Source organism: Acinonyx jubatus, chromosome D2 (genome assembly GCF_027475565.1).
Source record: "Acinonyx jubatus isolate Ajub_Pintada_27869175 chromosome D2, VMU_Ajub_asm_v1.0, whole genome shotgun sequence".
NCBI classification, from domain to species: domain Eukaryota; kingdom Metazoa; phylum Chordata; class Mammalia; order Carnivora; family Felidae; genus Acinonyx; species Acinonyx jubatus.
The window spans coordinates 57241858-57260077 of record NC_069393.1 but is presented as its reverse complement, the minus strand read 5'-3'; the positions used below and the strand labels follow the sequence as shown (position 1 = coordinate 57260077).

Below are 18220 nucleotides of genomic sequence, written 5' to 3'. Positions count from 1 at the left end.
CCAGGTCACGATCTCGCAGTCAGGGAGTTCGAGCCCCGCGTCGGGCTCTGGGCTGATGGCTCAGAGCCTGGAGCCTGTTTCTGATTCTGTGTCTTCCTCTCTCTCTGCCCCTCCCCCGTTCATGCTCTGTCTCTCTCTGTCCCAAAAATAAATAAAGGTTGAAAAAAAAATTTTTTTTAATAAATAAATAAATAAACATAAAAAAAATGAAAAGGGAATTCGCTCCTCAGGTGATTAATACTTTCTCCACATTTTTCCTTTCTTCCCAATTCAAATCCCATATTCCTTGGTCCTCTTTCTGTTTTTATAAAGCAGGAGCTTCTTGAGAGGGCTCTTTTCAGTTCAGTGGAATTTTATGTCTGAGGTTGCCATATGGCCTCAATTTTTCCAGATTGTCTGAATATCACTTGCTTTGTTTTCAGGTTCCTTGGTACATAGTCACTTAACAGAGCTGATGTTTGTAAAGTATGATCACAGTGTGTTCCCTGACACAGCCACATACTTTCATCCATCCATTCATCATTCATTCATTCATTCATTCATTCAAGGGACATTTGTTGAGTCCTTGCTCAATGCAGAGAATACAAAAAAAAAAAAAAATCTAAAACTTGTGATCTTGGGCAGCTACAATCTAGTTGGGAAGACTAAATAGGTGATTACCCTGCGTTGTGGTAATTGCTATGATTCCATAAATGAAGGGGGCGGGGATGGAGAGCCTGTGGGAAGGTCCCCACTATGGTCTTGGGAAGATCAGGCAGGAAAGGCATCCCAGAGCTAGTGGAGTCTAAGGTGAGATGAAATAAGGTCAGATAAAGAGGCATTGGCCAGGTGGAAAGAAATGGGGCAGCAAGTGAGGTGGCAGGGTGGGGGACTGAGCGAGGGGCCAAAAGCCGAGGCCAGTGGGGTGGGGAGGGACAGATCATGAAGGACCTTTGAACCATATCAGAGTTTGGACTTTATCCTGAGAAGAACAAGGAGCCATTGAAGGGTTCCACTCAGGCAGTGCCAGGATCAGATTTAGAACGATCACCCTGGCTGCAGCCTCAAGAGCTGGCTGGAGCAGGAGCAAGACTGAGTCAGTGAAGAGGCTGCCGAAAGCCAGCTGAGAAGGCAGTCTGATCTGGGGCAGGGCAACATGATGAGGAAACGAATCAGTTGATTTTAAGTTAATCAAAAAGGAGATTATCTGGGGTGGGCCTGACCTAATCAGATGAGCCCTTTACAAACAGTCTCTCTGACTACCCTCAGAGGAAGAAAGCAGACAACCAGGTTGTGAGCTGCTTGTGAGGAGGAGCATCCCCTAGAAGTTGAGAATGCTCCCAGCCAACAGCTAGCGAGAAGAGGGGACCATAGTCCTACACCACAAGGAAGTGAATTATGCCAAAAATCTGAGTTTGGGCCAACACCTGAGTGCAGCCTTGTGCGGCCAGAGCAGAGGATCCAGCCAAACCACACCCAGACTCCTGACCATAGAAACTGCGAGATAATACATTCGTGCTGTTTTAAGTCTCTAATTTGTGCTGATTTGTTAAGCAGTAATAGGAAGATAATATATAAGCTATTTCATTTTTTTCCCCTGTCAATTGGGTTGGATGTAGATAAAACACAGACGACCAATTGTAACTGCCGTACTGAGAGGTAGGGCTATCGTGCTCCCGCCTTGAGTGAATGTATGTGAAACAAAGCACAGGAGAAAAACAAAACCATGTAACACTTTTAAAATAAGAGACCTGGCGGAGTCAACTTTACCCAGTAGGTGACTGTGACACCATTTTCTCTTTGTAAAGGGACATGTCTCTGACAGCAGAGACTGTAGCCTTTAGATAACTGTAGGTAGTGTCTTGTCTCTGGTAGTTCCCATTATATGTACAAAATTGCTTGTTACTAGCTTGTGAAAATGCACCGTTGGCACAAACACTAAAACAAGAGAAAATGTAAAGGGTGTCCAGAGACTTTATAGACAGAATTGTTCTTCAAATGAGGGCTCGTCTCCCTTTTCCAGAGGATCAAAAATCAATACACAATGTGCCACATCCCAAGCTCGTCCATCCCACCTTCAGGACACTTTGAAGGAAAAGTGAGCGTGGGAGCCTTCTTAAATAGCCAAACAGAGTTTCCCACAGCTTGAATCTTATTCTAAAATAATAAGATCCCCAATACAGTAGTGTCAAGTGTTTGACTGTTAAAGGTCCGGGATGTGAATTCACAGCAGTTCATTTATTGATTCGGTCATCTGACAAACGGTTGAATCCCATTTATGAGTCAGACCCTGTGTTCAGAGTGGAGGAGAGAGTGGGTAAGCCGGAGAGATGCAGTTCCTACCTTTTTGGAGTTAGAGGGATGCAAAGGAAGAGACAAAGAACAAAACAAGAAACACGTGCAAAGAATTAGTATCCGAGAAGGTGCTGAGAGAGGAAATGCCAGGGGGATCTATCTGAGATAGGATGGTTAGGACGATTTCTCTGGAGGTGATATTTGAGCTGAGGTGGAAAGGATAAGACAAAGGAATAAAAGTTTCAGGCAGAAGGAGGAGGAAGCCTAAGGACCCTGTGGCAGGAAAGTGCCCGGCTGGTCCTAGCAGCTGCAGCTCTAAGGATGTGTGTGTGTGTGTGTTTAGCTTCTGGCTCTATGATCTAACATTCTAGAAGCCTAACCCAACAGAGGTCCAAGACACAGCTCGGCATCCAAACCACACTGAGTCTAGTCATAAGTGAACCAAAAAGATTCACTTTTTCCATGGCCGCAGGAAACACCCCAACCCGACTAGCCATCTCGAAAACAAGGATCAAGAAAGTGGGACAGCACGGCTTGGGACAAACCTGCTATCAGATGCCAATGTTCACGTATCCAGAGCATTATCTGCACATACGTGGTCCTATGATTTGTCTAAGACATACATGCCCAGCACACACCCTGCACGTCACTCCATCATGCCCACCTCCTGCCTGGAATATGACTTCATTTCTACTTGAACACTAAGCTCATTCTGACTATTAAACCATGAGTAAACATTCCCCCTGGGCAAATGCCTAAGCAAACATCAATTCTCTCCCTCCTCCCAAAAGTTAAATTCCACTATTTATAAAGGATTTTCTCCCTTTTAACTTTTTCTTATTCCTCCCTTCACTGAATGTTTCACCCCACTCCCCTTCCCCTCACGGATCTTTTCCTCTGTTACATTCATGCTTTTCCCTTCCTGCCATTCCCTGAACCCCTTCACCCCACCAAGGCTTCGGTGCTCAAGGGACATAGCATCACTCAGAAGCGGGGGACCTGGAGCTATTATAGGACAGGTGACAAGCGGCCAAAGAGAAGCCCTCAGGCGCTGCTTTTTTTCTGCTGACATGCTGCTTCCTATTGCACAGTCCCAAGGAAGAGGCAAATAAAATCATCGCTTGGATCCGTGTCTACCCCCCCAGGAGGAGGGACGAAAGACCTCTCTGACTTGTTTTTAGATATTCCCCCCATGTGAAGCCTTTGGAATGAAGAGTCCTTCCTGGGCATTAGATCAAAGGAGTCAAGTGAGTTTCCTTAATGCTTCCTGGAATCAGATGAAGTATAAACAAACTAAGAAATAAAAGGATCCCAATTTTCATTGTATATCCAGATACTGTATTTTACACACTGTAATTTATGGCAGACTTTTATTTCACAGACTGATAAAAACATTTTTTTTTAACTTCATTTATTTTGAGAGAGAGAGAGAGAGAGCACATGAGTGGGGTAGGGGCAAAGAGAGAGGGAGAGAGAATCCCTAGCAGGCTCTGCACTGTAATCACAGAGCTTGATGCGGGGCTCTATCCCATGAAACATGAGATCATGACCTGAGCCGAAATAAAGAGTCACACACTTTACCAACTGCGCCACCCAGGCACCCCAAAAAACATTTTTAAATGAAGGTTGCTATGGACTGAGTGTTTGTGTTCTCCCCAGAATTCAAATGTGGAAGCCCTAATGTGATGGCATTTGGTGGTGGAGACTTTGGGAGGTAATTCGGTCATGAAGATGGAACCCCCACCATGGGATTCTCATCCTTATCAGAGGAAGAGAGCTACCTTTTCTCTCTCTCTGCCATGTGAGCCTGCAACAAGAAGAGCATTTACAAGCCAGGAAGTAAGTTCTCACCAGAACCGACCATGCTGGCATGCTGGTGGCAGACTTCCCAACCTCCAGAACTGTGAGAAATAAGCCTTTGTTGTTTAAGTTTATGGTAATTTGTTACAGCAGCTGGAGTAGACTAGGACAAAGGAGAGATAAGGGGCCACTAACTTTCTCATTTTCTATTAAGGACAATTAGAAAAATACGATTGCTATCTATTATTACGATCAATTCATAAATGCCAAATATTAGCAAAGATATAATGTCAGGATAAAAAGAGTCATATAAATCAAATTATTTTTTTCACTTTGCTAGAGAAGAGCAAATGTTTCGTCTCAGGCTGGCATTTGTGAACCAGTAGTTTAATGATGGGGCCTTAGTGGCTCAAATAACTAAAAATTTATAAGCGGAGTTTTCAGGCACAGCTGGATCCAGGTACCTGAATTATGTGGTCTGGACTTTTTCTCCACTTCTTGATCTCATTCTCTTTGGTGGTGACTTCATTCTCACATGAGCTCTCCCCATGAGGGGACCAGATGACCAAGCAGTCGCTTCAAGCTTCTGTTCTACCAGTCTAGCAACAGACTACTGATTCTTGGGCCTGACTCTCAATAGCACAAATCGGTTTATGTGCCTGTCTCTATGTGCCAAACAGTGACACTGATTGGTCAGTCTTGGGTTATATGCCCAACTCCTGGAAGGCAGGGGAAGGTTAAGGGTGACTTATAGTATAGTTGACCTTTGAACAGCATGAGGGTTAGGGGAGTTGACCCCCACCCCCGTGCAGTTGAAAATCATGTATAACTTTTGACTTCCCCAAAGCTTGACTACTAATAGCTTGCTGTTGGCCAGAAGCCTTATCAATCAACTAGTCACATTATGACATAATAGTCATAGTCAGTTAACACATGTTGTTATATGTCTGTATGTTATATGTACTACAAACTGTATTCTTACAATAAAATCAGCCAGAGGAAAGAAAATGTTATTAAGAAAATCATAAGGAAGAGAAAACACATTTACAGTACTGTACTGTATTTATCAAAAACAATCTGCATATAAGTGAAACTATGCAGTTCAAACGCATGCTGTTCAAGTGTCAAAAGTAAACGAGAGTTGGTTCCAATTTTTTTTAATCAAAAATTGTTATCAAATACAGAAGAATCAATGGTTATGGACAAAAGCAACAAAAGAGCATTACAACTTTGTTAAATTCAAGCAACATTTCAATTTTGCTCTGACTCTTAAGTGAATTCATTCATTCCACAAACATTTATGAAGTATACCTATGTGCCAGGCACTTTGACAGGCAACAAGGATACAAAGATAAATTCATAGTCCCTGCCTTCAATGAACTCACCATCTGTAGAGAGAATGAGGGGCTGACACTTTATAATAGTATGTGAAGCAGTTGAGATCAGCCCTATCAAAGGCCAGAGAATCATAATCCATGTTGTCCTTCGGTCCCCTACTTTGTTTGGCTAAGGTCGACCTGACTTAGTACAGTATGAAGTCAGATGACTCTTTCCTATGAAACAGTGTACACTAATTCAAACAGATAATTATCATGGAGGAGTTGGGAGTGTGGGAGAATGTGAACTTGACCACAGCACAACAAGAAACAGCAATGTGGCCCAGCTGCTTCAATGGGCAATGCCTTCCCAGACTGTGCTAGAGACAGCACAGCCTCACATCAGAAGAGCACAGTCCCACCTGGCCCCACAGGTGTCAAGCTTCCTCTGGAGTGTGGTAAATAGTTCCAGGCACATTTTCAGGGAAGACATTGAAGGTCACAACATCACTAAGCCTCATGGACCCACCAGGATAAAATATTGCCAAGGGAAGACAAACATGGCCAATTCAGAGGACAGGTGTGAAATCAGTTGAGTGGGAAGCCCACATTGCACAATGGAAAGACTTGGATACTGGCAGAGAGTGGTTTGAATCCTAGCTTTGTCCTTTACAAGCTCCATTTTCTTGGGCAAGTCAGGTTATTTCCCAAGACAGGTAAAGAATCATGAGTAGTACTCAAGATGTTCTTCAGGATAATTCAGGTGGCACAGGAGCCAACTGTGGGTGATGCTCTGACCCAATAATCAGTTGGCGAAAAATCGCTTAGTGAAAAAGTTGTTCTCTGATCGGTTTCTTTAGATCCTTCTGAATACATCAAGCTGAAAGTTTCTGTTTGGTCCTAACTTTCTAACACAGGTTAGTTTCATTTTTTAACGAATGCGGAGTGGCCTCCAGCTCAGAATTAGAATTTACTAACACTGTATTTTATTTCTACTGTATGTATTTTAAGGATTATCTCCTATGAATTACAGTCCATACTGGTTTTGCATTTATGGGAAGGGTAGAAAGTCTCCCTTAAAAAACAAAGTGGGGAGCGCCTGGGTGGCGCAGTCGGTTAAGCGTCCGACTTCAGCCAGGTCACGATCTTCAGCCAGGTCACGATCTCGCGGTCCGTGAGTTCGAGCCCCGCGTCGGGCTCTGGGCTGATGGCTCAGAGCCTGGAGCCTGTTTCCGATTCTGTGTCTCCCTCTCTCTCTGCCCCTCACCCGTTCATGCTCTGTCTCTGTCTGTCCCAAAAATAAATAAACGTTGGAAAAAAAAAAAAAAGTGAGTAAATTTAAATAAAAATATTAAACAAAAAAATAGAAACATGGTATAGGAATGATGAAAGTGTGGGAAGCAGTAGGCAAACTACTTAACTTCCAGAGCCTCAGTGCCTCATTGGCAAGCTAAGAATGACAAAACTCCCTGGCTGGGTTGTTGTCAGTCTGTGCCGGGAAAAAACAATCAATTTTACTTGGAAAAGGCAAAGATGAGCTTGTTTATTTTGCTTCATTAATGTAGACAACCAGGAAAGGAAAATAAAGATTTGTAAATTTATAAAATATTTTGTAAAAATTATTGATTCTATTCAAATGGGGAATCCATTTTTGCGGGCAATATTTTTCTGACCAACAGATGAAAAAAAAAAAGATAATGGTCTTTTTTTTCCCAAAATATTTTTAATGTTTATTTTTGAGAGAGACAGAGTGTAAGTGGCAGAGGGGCAGAGAGAGAGAGGGAGACACAGGATCCAAAGCAGGCTCCAGGCTTCAAGCTGTTAGCACAGAGCCCGACATAGGGCTTGAACTCAAGAACTGTGAGATCATGACCCAAGCCGAAGTCGGACACTTAACCAACTGAGCCACACAGAGGCCCCTGTATGGTAAGCTCTTAACTGAAGGCCAGGCCTCAATAAACATTTACTATAAAGTTATCTTCAGTTTTTCAGCTTCCCCTTTCTTTCCACTATCTTCTTCCTGATCCCCAGATACCTTCTCTCTTGTCTTCTCATGAAAATAGTAAAAGATAGGGTAATATCACTTAGATATACCTTGATGGATACACGAAAGAAAGGTTTTTTTTCAAAGTATTACCTCAACTAGGCATTTGCATTTTAAGGCAGATTTGTTTACCCTGTTTGATTTTTATTTCTAATTATGAAGAATTCCTTATTCCTCATTAAACCAATTTCAAGCTTCTGTAAATAGAGAAGAGAAGGAGCTCATAGGGAATACTATATTAATGTATAAAAAAGGCCCTGAAGATAAACACAATACCATCTTTTCTTAGAACTCAGAGGCTTCCTTCCTCTTCTAGGAAGAACAAACCAGGGATTGGCTTTAGTCTTGCCATCTGGGGTCTATGCCTAAATGGAACCAGATTGCCGCTGAGGTCTTCTTATAGGAGTTGGCCTTGCACTAGCACTAGACAAATGCCCTCCCTCCAGAATCGTCCCAACTCCTCCCTTGCCCAAGAGAGCATACTTCCTCTGCCCTTTCCTTCTTCCTCCATCCAACCTGAGTCCTCTCCTTTCTGTCCCGGTACATTCTGGCACCATTTTGATGAATAGTTAGTAATATTTCCAAGTGATGTCTTCCTTCTCTAACATCTTAGAATGCAAGCCTATGCCTTGTATATTCTATCACTAAGATATCGAACCATGTCTTTAATAATAGAGATAGGAATATATTCTCTGCACTTCTCTCCCCACCTTTTTTTTTTTTTTTTTTTTTTTTAGAGCTGGACCCCTGGCTATTCAAAGACTAACAGATGACTCCCACCTTGAGCAAAGCCAATTTAGTTTAGTTTCAGCAACTTGCTACTCTCATCAACTTGCCATCACTAGCAGCGGGGTGTGGCTGTGACGTGATACATTCCAGAGGGAAGTCGGGGGAGTTGGCTTTGATTTGGGGCCAATCCATGCCACACTGTTAGTGAGGCAGTCTATCACAACCGTGATGGACACTTCAGGTGCAATATGTCCTGACAGGTTGAATTTAGGTTCAGACCTCAGAGATCAAAAAACGACACAACTAAACAGTTTTGATCAATGGGATTAACCAAAACGCAATTGAACCATTCCCTGTTTTGGCTTATTGAGGATTTTCCAGGAAAAAAGCCAGTCAAGCTTTTTCACTTTAGCATTACACATCTGGATATTGTCATTATTGCTAACAGAGAAGTTCCACATACATTTATCTCCATTGATCCTTTTCATTCTAGTCTCTTAAAATTTAGGATATTTTATAATGCATCAATAGGGTGACTGAAAATGAAATTTGCATTCTTTACCAAGACCCACCAGGCCCAGGATGATCTTCACCCCGTCTGTTTTCAGTTTCATGTCATAATACTTGCTCTCTTGCTCACACTGGCTTCTCTTCTGATTCTGAAACTCATCAAGTTGCTTTCCACTTCATGGACTTTGCACCTTCCGTTTCTCCTTCTTGAAAGTCACTTCCTCAGCTCTTAAATATTTATCTGATTCTTTCTCATCTTTTAGGTCTCAAGCGAATGGTTACATCCCCAGGGACTTCCCTGACCATTACTATATTCAAAGAAGCTTCCCACCACTTACCTAGGCCCTTATCAGGCCGGATATTCATCTAAACCACAGAACACAGAGATTATTTTCCCAGTTCCCTCAAAGACTGTATATAATTTGTACCATTCCAGTTGCACAAAAGTGAATTCACTATATACAGTGGATGCTTAGGGCACTCGGACTTCATTCTCTATGATCTAATCTATCTTATCCTTTGGTTTATTTCCTTCACTGCACTCATCACATCCTGTCACTGTTTGGTGTATCATTGGTTTATTTATGTATTGTTTGTCACCATACACTAGAATGTGAGCTCCATGAGGGCAGGAGGCTTGGTCTGTCTTAGGCTAAATCCCAAACATATAGCACAATGTTTATGGCATCGCAAATGTATAATAAATCTTTGCTGATGAGTGAGAAAATACTATTTTGCCTTTAATGATTTAGAATCTTTGCCATGCCCTAGGGCAATGATTCTTAAACGCCAGTGTACCCAGTAAGGAACCTTCCTCCAAAGATTCAGATTCAGTGATCAGAGCATTCCAAAATTGACTGTTTAAGGTAAAAGAAAAAGATCATGTTGGAATGGGTGTATGTTAAGACATTCAAAATTGTCTTTTTAAAATGAAAGGCTTGATTTCTATTTCATCTTGATTTCATATGACATTAGAAACATTACAAAAGTACATCCGGGAAACACAAAATTGTGGTTAGTTGAATAGTGACAATATCTTCAAAAATAAAGGCTATAAATTTGCAATGTTAATTACTTATTCTTAGGAAGAAAAGTCACTGTTTCACAGACAAATGAAGTGTTTGTTAACAATTTTGTCAAAACCCAGAACACTGATATTTTAGCAGAGAGTTTTCTGCCCACAATGTTCACATGCATCAAAAAAAGCAAAGGAGAATAGTATGGTAGTTCCTCAAAAAGAAAGAAAGAAAGAAAGAAAGAAAGAAAGAAAGAAAGAAAGAAAGAATTACTATGTGATCCAGCAGTTCTATTTCTGTGTATAGCCTCACAAGAACTGAAGTCAGCGTTTCAGACAGATATTTGTACACCCATGTTTATAGCAGCAGGATCGACAACAGTCAAAAAGCAAACGGATGGAGTTAAGTCGCTGACAGATGAATGGATAAACAGAAGGTTGTATACACACACAATGCAATATTATTCTGACACTCACTACAACCAGGATGACCCTCGAAGACACTAAGTGCAATAAGCTAGTCACAAAAGGAAATACTGTAGGATTCCACTAATGTGGGGTGTGTGGTAGTCAAATTCAGAAACAGAAAGTGACAGTTGGGTGGAGAGAAACGAGTTAGTGTTTAATGAACATGGTTTCAGTTCGGGGACATGAAAAGGCTGTGGGGATGGATGGTGGCGAAGGTCGCACGACAGTGTTGAATGTCCTTCATGCCACAGAATCGTACACTTAAAAATGGTGAAAATGGCAAGTTGTATGTTACGTGTGTTTTACCACAAGGAAAGGGGAAAGGAAAGCCCACGAACGTTTTGAAATAGAGGTTTCTCTGTTGTGCGTACACAGTGACAGACTTGTTGAATTCTTCCGGATCTCCTAGGTGGATCCAGAAACGGACGGCACACAAATTCAAGCGACAGGCCAGCAGTGGGACTCTGTGGCCTTTACCACACAAAGGGAATCCTGCGAGGATTCGCGAACAAGTTAAAAGCGGTCTCTCAGCCCCGCCCAGTCCTTACATCGTGTTACTCCTCGCTTTTAAATTCTCGGAGTTGTCCTGAGAGACTTTCCTCAGGGGAAAAATGGGACAGACAGAGGCGCGCGTCAACCTTGTGTAACGTGATAAAGGAAACTGCCTCGGGGCGGCAAAGAGGACGCCACCACAGGCAGGAACCGAACGGGCCTTCCCTCAGTGGCATTTCGCCTCTTTTCCAGGCTGAAGGGCCGGGTGGGGTGAGGGACTCGCTCTGAGCCGGAGCCGCACGCAGGGCCGAACGTCTGGGAGGCGGCGGGCGCCCGGGCCGCGCCGGCGCGTGCCTCAGTTTCCCCGGCCAGAGGCCTTCGGAGCGCCGCCCCCTCTGACGCCGCAGGGCAGCCGGGCGGGCGGGCGGGCCGACAGGGGGCGCGAGCGCAGGGCGGGCTCCCGGAGGTGGGCGCGCGGGGACCGAGGCGCCCCAGGGCCGCGCGGCCGAGAGAGGCGGAAGCCGGGGCGGCGGGAGGCGGGGCGGCGGGAGGCGGGGCGGCGGCGCTGAGTCACACCGGATCGGCCCGCCCGCCGCTTCCAGGGGCGGAGGTGACAGCGGCCCGGGACGGGCGGCCGCAGCCAGCTGCCCGCCGCGCCGAGGGACCGCTGGGCGGCGGAGAGCAGGTCAGGGCCGGGCGGGGAGCACTAGTCGCTGACCCGGGGCGGCGGGCGGAGGGGACCCGAACCCCGAGGGACGCGCCGCGCGGTCCGGCCTGCGCCACCCCTTTCCCCGAGGCGGCCGCTGCCGTGGCCGGGAGCCCCCCGGGGGACGGGGGTGGGGGGCGCCGGCCCTCCTCGGAGCCCGGGTCGGGTCCCGCCCTGTGAGGTCCCGGCGAGTGGCAGAGGCTGGGCGGCCGGCAGTCAAGGGGATGCGGCCGTGGGCTCGTTAAACGGTGTCAAGCCCGGGGCTCTTTTCACTGCACCGCCCTGCCACTCGGGCAATGAGGCGGAATTTGAGAGCTGGGAAAGAATTCGGCATTAGCCCAGCCCCCTGATTTTACAGATGAAGAAATCTTCTGGCTTGCTCAGAGTCCCATCCAGTCGGTATGGGAGTCCGTGATTCTGTGTCAGGGAGGCAGGGAGGGATGATTTCCGAGGCAAGAGTAAGACCTGTTTGGCTAGAGATGCATGTTTGGTTATGCTGGAGTTTTGCTGTTACCCGCGCACACCTGCATTCCTGCCACAGGTCCTGACGTCCGCCAGGCATCAGTTTCTCAAAGCGCTTAACCTTGAAAAGGGTGACGGTGCTGTCAGTTGCGTAAAGGAATATTGGGGTTACAGACTGGTCAGGTCTGCTGCACATTAGGTGCTGTGGAGAATGCTTGGGGTGCAGAGTTCGTTTTTAAGTGCAAAAAAAGAAACCCACCCCGCTTTAAATGCAACCTCATTATCCTTTATTTTCATCAGGCAATAATGAATGGCTCTCCCAACGTGATTCTGTTATATTGATAACTTGCCTACTTTACAGTAATTTGCGGATCTTGTGTTGAAACACTTTCTTTACCTAATTAGTGATGCTGTGGTATGTGGCAAGCCAGTGGCAGGCTTAATGTTTAGGGTTTGAGCATAGTTTAGCTCCAGTTGTTTGAAATAGCTGAGTTCCAGGGGGGAGAGTAGCACTGATTAACCCCTAGTTGCATTTGGCAGACGAAGTCCCTGGCACCGGACAGGTGTGCGTTCTCAGTTAGTGCTGTGTTGATGACCCTCACAACAGGAATAGATTCCAGGTGATGAACGAGTTAGTTTATCCCTCCCCACCTGTGTTTCTCTAAATTATTGAATTAAAGGATCTCTAGCCCGTTTCCATCTCCTGACTTTATGTGTTAATTTGGAAACTGCCACTCATTGTGACAACAGAGAGTTTTCATAAAACAAGTCACTTTATCAGCATTGGCCTACAGAAGTGAAAAGTGATTTTTCTTTTTCTTTTTTTTTTCCTGGGTGCTTAATTTGTTTGATATGAACAGGTTTCCGTTTTGAAATGATTTCAATAGGTGTCAAGCCAAATTAAACATGCCTACTTTAAGACAATTTTTTTTCTGTCCTGCTTTTTATTTTTTATTTAAAAAAATTTTTTTTAACGTTTATTTATTTTTGAGACAGGGAGAGACAGAGCATGAACGGGGGAGGGTCAGAGAGAGAGGGAGACACAGAATCTGAAACAGGCTCCAGGCTCCGAGCTGTCAGCACAGCGCCCGATGCGGGGCTCGAACTCACGGACCGTGAGATCATGACCTGAGCCGAAGTCGGACGCTTAACCGACTGAGCCACCCAGGCGCCCCTCTGTCCTGCTTTTTAATTGGAAGATATATAATCAAACAAAGAAAAGTCCTTAAAGAAATCTGAAATAAATAACAGTATGATACCATCAGTTTCTTAGAAATAATGTACAACCTGTGATTACTTTTTTAATCTCAGCAGTGCCAAATGCCATACGTAATAACCTCTCAGCCATAGTGCAGTTCATAGAAATCAATCAAATGAAAAGGAGATTCAGCACACACATCTGAATGGAATTGCTTAAAATAAAAGCATCAAGCGTTTAAAAATTACAGATACTTCGGTGTTCACTGACGTTCAGAGACTGGAATGGGGTGCTTTGTGAGAACAGCTAAAATCTGACCTGGGAGTGGGGTGTATGCGGTGCACAGATAACTTTTGCAATAAACTGAGAACATTCTGCCTCAGGAAATGTGATAAGATGTCATTTCTGTAGCGCTCCTATTGTGTGTATTTTCGGCTGAGATATAATAATCTTTATAGACAATCTATCCAAATATGTACAGGTTCTTTATTTTGCTTTGTGGCCCTAAAGCAGAGCCTTTCCCACTTCTTGTTTCCTTTTTTTTCTGGCTCCTTCTGAGTGGCCCTCTTTCCCACAGAGACCCTTTCCCGTTCCTCTTTCATCCACATTGCAGTTCAGAGCCTCCTTCAAGCATTGCTTGAACTTACACCACTTCTTCTCCCCTTAAAGAATATGACAAATCCTAATTCTTGAGTCACCATGTAGGATCTCCTAAACACTAAGGGTGAGCGTTCATTTTTAGAACATAGTGCAAGACTCCTTGAGACTCTGGTTCTGAAAAAAGGGTGCAGTGGACTGCGTTTAGGTTTTTATCTCCTGTGTACTTGGAGGCTGCAGTCGAGGAAGCCTTGAGAGCCAGCAAACTCACTTATCTCTGCCTCAGAAGGAAATCCTTTCGTAGGATGCATGGTGAATCTTCAAATGTCTTATTGCCCTCAACCTTGCCACTTTACAGGATTGGGCTAAAATTAGCAAAAAGCTATTTTTCAAATTTGAGATACTTCAGTGATGTTTCAAATTGCAGATCCTTTTTACATTGTGAGGATTTTTTTTTAAATGATAAAAACAACTACAGTGGAATGCAGATGGAAACTTGCATGCCTATTCCCAGTATAAGGCTTGAACTATTCTCTAGGTTTATTATCCTGTTTCTGAAGTCAATTTCTTATCTACAACATAGCATTGTTAATGGGATTATCTGCTTTGACATTCTCAACTGGGATTGGTTTTTAGCTAAAGTGTCCTGAACATTCATTCAGAATACTTATGAAAAGTTTCACAACAACCGTCGAATTAATATTAAATAATTTCTTATGCTCAGTTTAGGAAGACATCTGGATAAACTAATTTTCAAGATTGGATAATGTAGTCTTGTTGGTCAGGTGTTAGTGATGAGATTTCAGGGGCATCTGGCTGGCTCAGTTGGTAGAGCATGCGACTCTTGATCTCAGGGTTGTGAGTTCAAGTCCCACATTGGGCATAGAGCTTACTTAAAAAAATTATGAGATATTAGTCTCTCACCTGGAAAGGCAGAAACCTCAAGTAGCAGCATCACAGAACAGCTCTATAATAAAAGGGCCCTTAAACCAAAGGTGTTAACTTTTGGTTGGGTGCTTTATCCTTGATGCTATAAAAGTCAGCCACAGGAGATAAAATAAACATAGAGTAGCTAAAATGTATTATTTCATTTTTAGATTTTAGGGCTTTCTAACTTGAAGGATGTAACCACCAAAACTGAGGCAGCATGGTGGAGCAAATAGGGCATTACACTGGGGGTCTCAAGTCTGAACTCCTGAATTTTGGTTCTGATTTGTTGATTCATTCACTACATGTTCATTGAGCACCCCTGTCCACCAGGCACTGTTCTAGGTGCTGGGGATACAGCTGTGAATGAAACAAAGCCCTGTTGACATGCCATAGAATTCTAGTGGAGTGGAGGCAGACAGATAAAAATGTGAATGGATAGACTGTCACGTGGTCGTAGTGCTATGGAGAACTTGAAAGAGGTGTAAGTGGGAAAGCATAAGTCTAGGGGTGAGAGGGTGGGCAGGAGGCCTCTGCTAAGATCACTTTTGATCTAGGACTTGAAGGAATTGCGAGGGTGAGGGTGTGGGGGGGGGGGGGCAGAGGGATGAGCAAGTTCCAGGCCCCGATGCTGCATATGTTTGGCATGCGTGAGGGATGGCGAGGCGTAGCGGCCACGCAGTGCCAAAGTGGGTGAGGGAAAAGCGGCAGCAGATGAGAGGTGGTGGAGTGGGAAGGGGCACATCAGTGTAGGCCATTGTAAGGATTTTGGCCTTGACTCTGAGTGAGGGGGAAGAAGCCAGTAGAGGGTTTTGAACAGAGTTGCTCATGATGACTTAAGTTTGACAGGCTCCCTCTGACTGCTGGGTGAGAACAAAATGGGGACAGGGCAGAGTCAGGAAGGCCTTCCTTTTCATGCTAGCTGTGTGACCCTAAACCGTAACCCTTCTCAGGGCCTTAGTTTCCTCATCTGTAGAATAACCAGGTCCTTTCTAGCTCTAGAATTTTAAGATTCTAGGTAGCGTGTAATATTTCTCTGGGGAGGCTAGGGGATTGCCTACAACGGGGTTCTAAAAGTAAATAGCTTCAAATGACCCGAAAACTTGATTCTGACCCGCCTTTAGCTGAATCACTCCAAATCAAGAGGTAATCAGGTCTTTTCGGTCAGGTTGTCAGGTCATGAGAACAAAAACACTGCTTCGTGAATAATCTCTGCTGATCCCTTTAGTACTCTGCTGATCCCTGAATTTTCTCTTCCTGCTTGAAAAAGGATGAAGAGCTGTTACTCATCAACAGAGCTGGCAAGCCAAGTAGCTTTTGTTGTTAGGAAAGTTGGAAACTTTGGGGAAGGAAACAATTCTAATTTTATATTTATCATAGGTCATTGAATTCTTTTTTAACATGCAAAGAGTCTGAAAGATTTCTTTTGCTTTTAACTCCCTTATCCCCTTCCCATTCCCCGTATGTATCGTAGGTACTTGTTCTAATGCACATGTGTTTCTTTTTGTCCGTATAGGATCTTGCAAAGTGGTGATGTTTGTTTTATGTGTATTTCAATTTATAATGTTGCATTTCATTTCGCTTCTTTTTTTCTCTAAGTACTGTTTTGAAGATCCATCTGTTTCTATGTGCACGTCTAATTCTTTGTTCTTGACTGATGTCTTACACTCCATGCTGTGTGCTCAAACCACACACTTATCTGCTGTCTGTGTGATAGATACTCAGGTTATCCCTACTCCCTAAGATATATATATTACTGCCATGAGCATCTTCATACCTGTCTGCTTATACAGCTGTGAGTATATATTCAGAAGGGTAATGGGCTTGCATATAATGAATTTGATTAAATAGTGCCAGATTCCTCTCCACAGTGGCGGCCCCAGTCTCTCTTCTGCCAGAAGTGTTGGAGGGTTCCTTTACCCTCACATCCCAACAGTGCTAAGCTTTATCCAGCTGTACATCTTTTCTAATCTTGTAAATACAAAGTGACCTCTTATCATTTTAATTTGTGTTTCTTTGGTTACTAAGGATTTTGAACATCTCTTATATATAATAGCTTCTTCTATAAATTGCCTATTCATATCTTTGCCCATTTTCTATTGGAGTTGCTATCTGCATTGTTCACGTTTAGACTTTGCAGATGTCTTCTCCTTGGTCAGCTGTTAATTTTGCCTTTGTTGTCCTTTGATCAGGAAACATTCTGGGGCAGTTGGGTGGCTCAGTTGGTTAAGTGTCCAACTTAGGCTTAGGTCATGATCTCGCGCTCTGTGAATTCAAGCCCCGTGTCGGGCTCTGTGCTGACAGCACTGTCTTTTTCTGTCTCCTCTCTCTGCGCTCCCCCACTCATGCTCTTTGTCTCTGTCTCTTTCTCTCTCAGAAATGAACAAATGTTAAAAAAAAAAATTTTTTTTAAAGAAACATTCTTAATTCTGACGTAATCAAAGAAATTCTTTGGCATGTTTAATACTTGTGGAGTTTTAAGAAGTCCATTTCAGTAGCTATTTCTGTAACTCATCGAGAGCCCTCATTGCATGTGATGTTAGATAGGGATCCAGTCCTCTTACTCTTCATTTAATGAGGCAGTATTTCCAATAATATCTCCAAGAACATCCATGCTTTCCTCCATTGAGTTGTGGTACCCTGTCTCTCATCAGTGGTTTCCATGGATACAACTGGTCTGTCTCTCAGCCTCTCTTCTGTTCCATTAGTTTGCCAGTTATTGCTCTATGTTTTATTGCAATGATTTTGTAGTAAGTTCTCATGACTGGCAAGTGTCCTGTCTCTGTTCTTCATTTTTAAGCTTAATTAGCTATTCTTGGACCATTATTTTCCCATATAAAATTTGGAATTAAGTTTATAAGTTCCTCAAACATTTTATTTTTAAGAAATTTTTATTGGGGTTACATTGAATTTATAAATTATTTCAGAGAGGTTTGACATCTTTTTGATATTAACTCATTTCCTCCAAGAGCATGTAATTTGTCTCTCCATTTATTCAGCTTTTTTTAAAAAAAGAATTTTGTTTTATTTGGAAATAACTTAAAACTAACAGAACAGTTCTAAGGTTAGTACAAAGAGCTCCTGTATATTCCTTACCTAGATGTACCAAAAGTTAGCATTTTGCCATATTTGCTTTATTACTCCCTCTGCTGTATTTCTATGCATGTTTTTTTTTCCTGACCCATTTGAGTTAGTTGCCTTTTTATCCCTAAATACTTCATCAACTCATTTTTAAATCCTTTATTAGAAATTAAAATTTTTCTCCATAAAAGTCTAGGGGGCATTTTTGGTTAAACTAATTTCTAAATACTTCCTAGTTTTTGTTGCTATTGTGAATCATGTCTCTATTATTATTTTCTATTTGGCTATGGGTAGTTTAAGAGAAATGGTGTTGATTATTGTATGATCTTGTATCTGACAGCCTTTCTTCCCCATCTCATACAAATAGCTGATTTCTGGGTCACCACCCCCCCCCCCCGCCCCCTGCCATAGTTAATCACATTCTTTGAAAATAATGATAGTTGTTTTTTAATGTTTTTTTATTTTTGAGAGAGAGCGAGCATGTGCACGCAAGAGAGAGTGGGGGAGGGGCAGAGAGAGCCGGAAACAGAGGATATGAAGTGGGCTCCATGCTGACAGCAGAGAACCCGACGTAGGGCTTGAACTCACAAACCACGAGATC

General features: G+C 43.3%; 1 protein-coding gene across 1 annotated transcript in view; it reads left to right on the top strand.

The window, feature by feature from the left end:
- Nucleotides 1-11181: 11181 nt before the first annotated feature.
- Nucleotides 11182-18220, top strand: part of DNMBP (dynamin binding protein) — a 111367-nt gene continuing 104328 nt past the window's right edge. The window contains exon 1 of the mRNA XM_027062831.2: nt 11182-11333. The gene's annotated coding sequence lies outside the window, so the exon portion shown is untranslated. The remainder of the gene's footprint in view (nt 11334-18220) is intronic.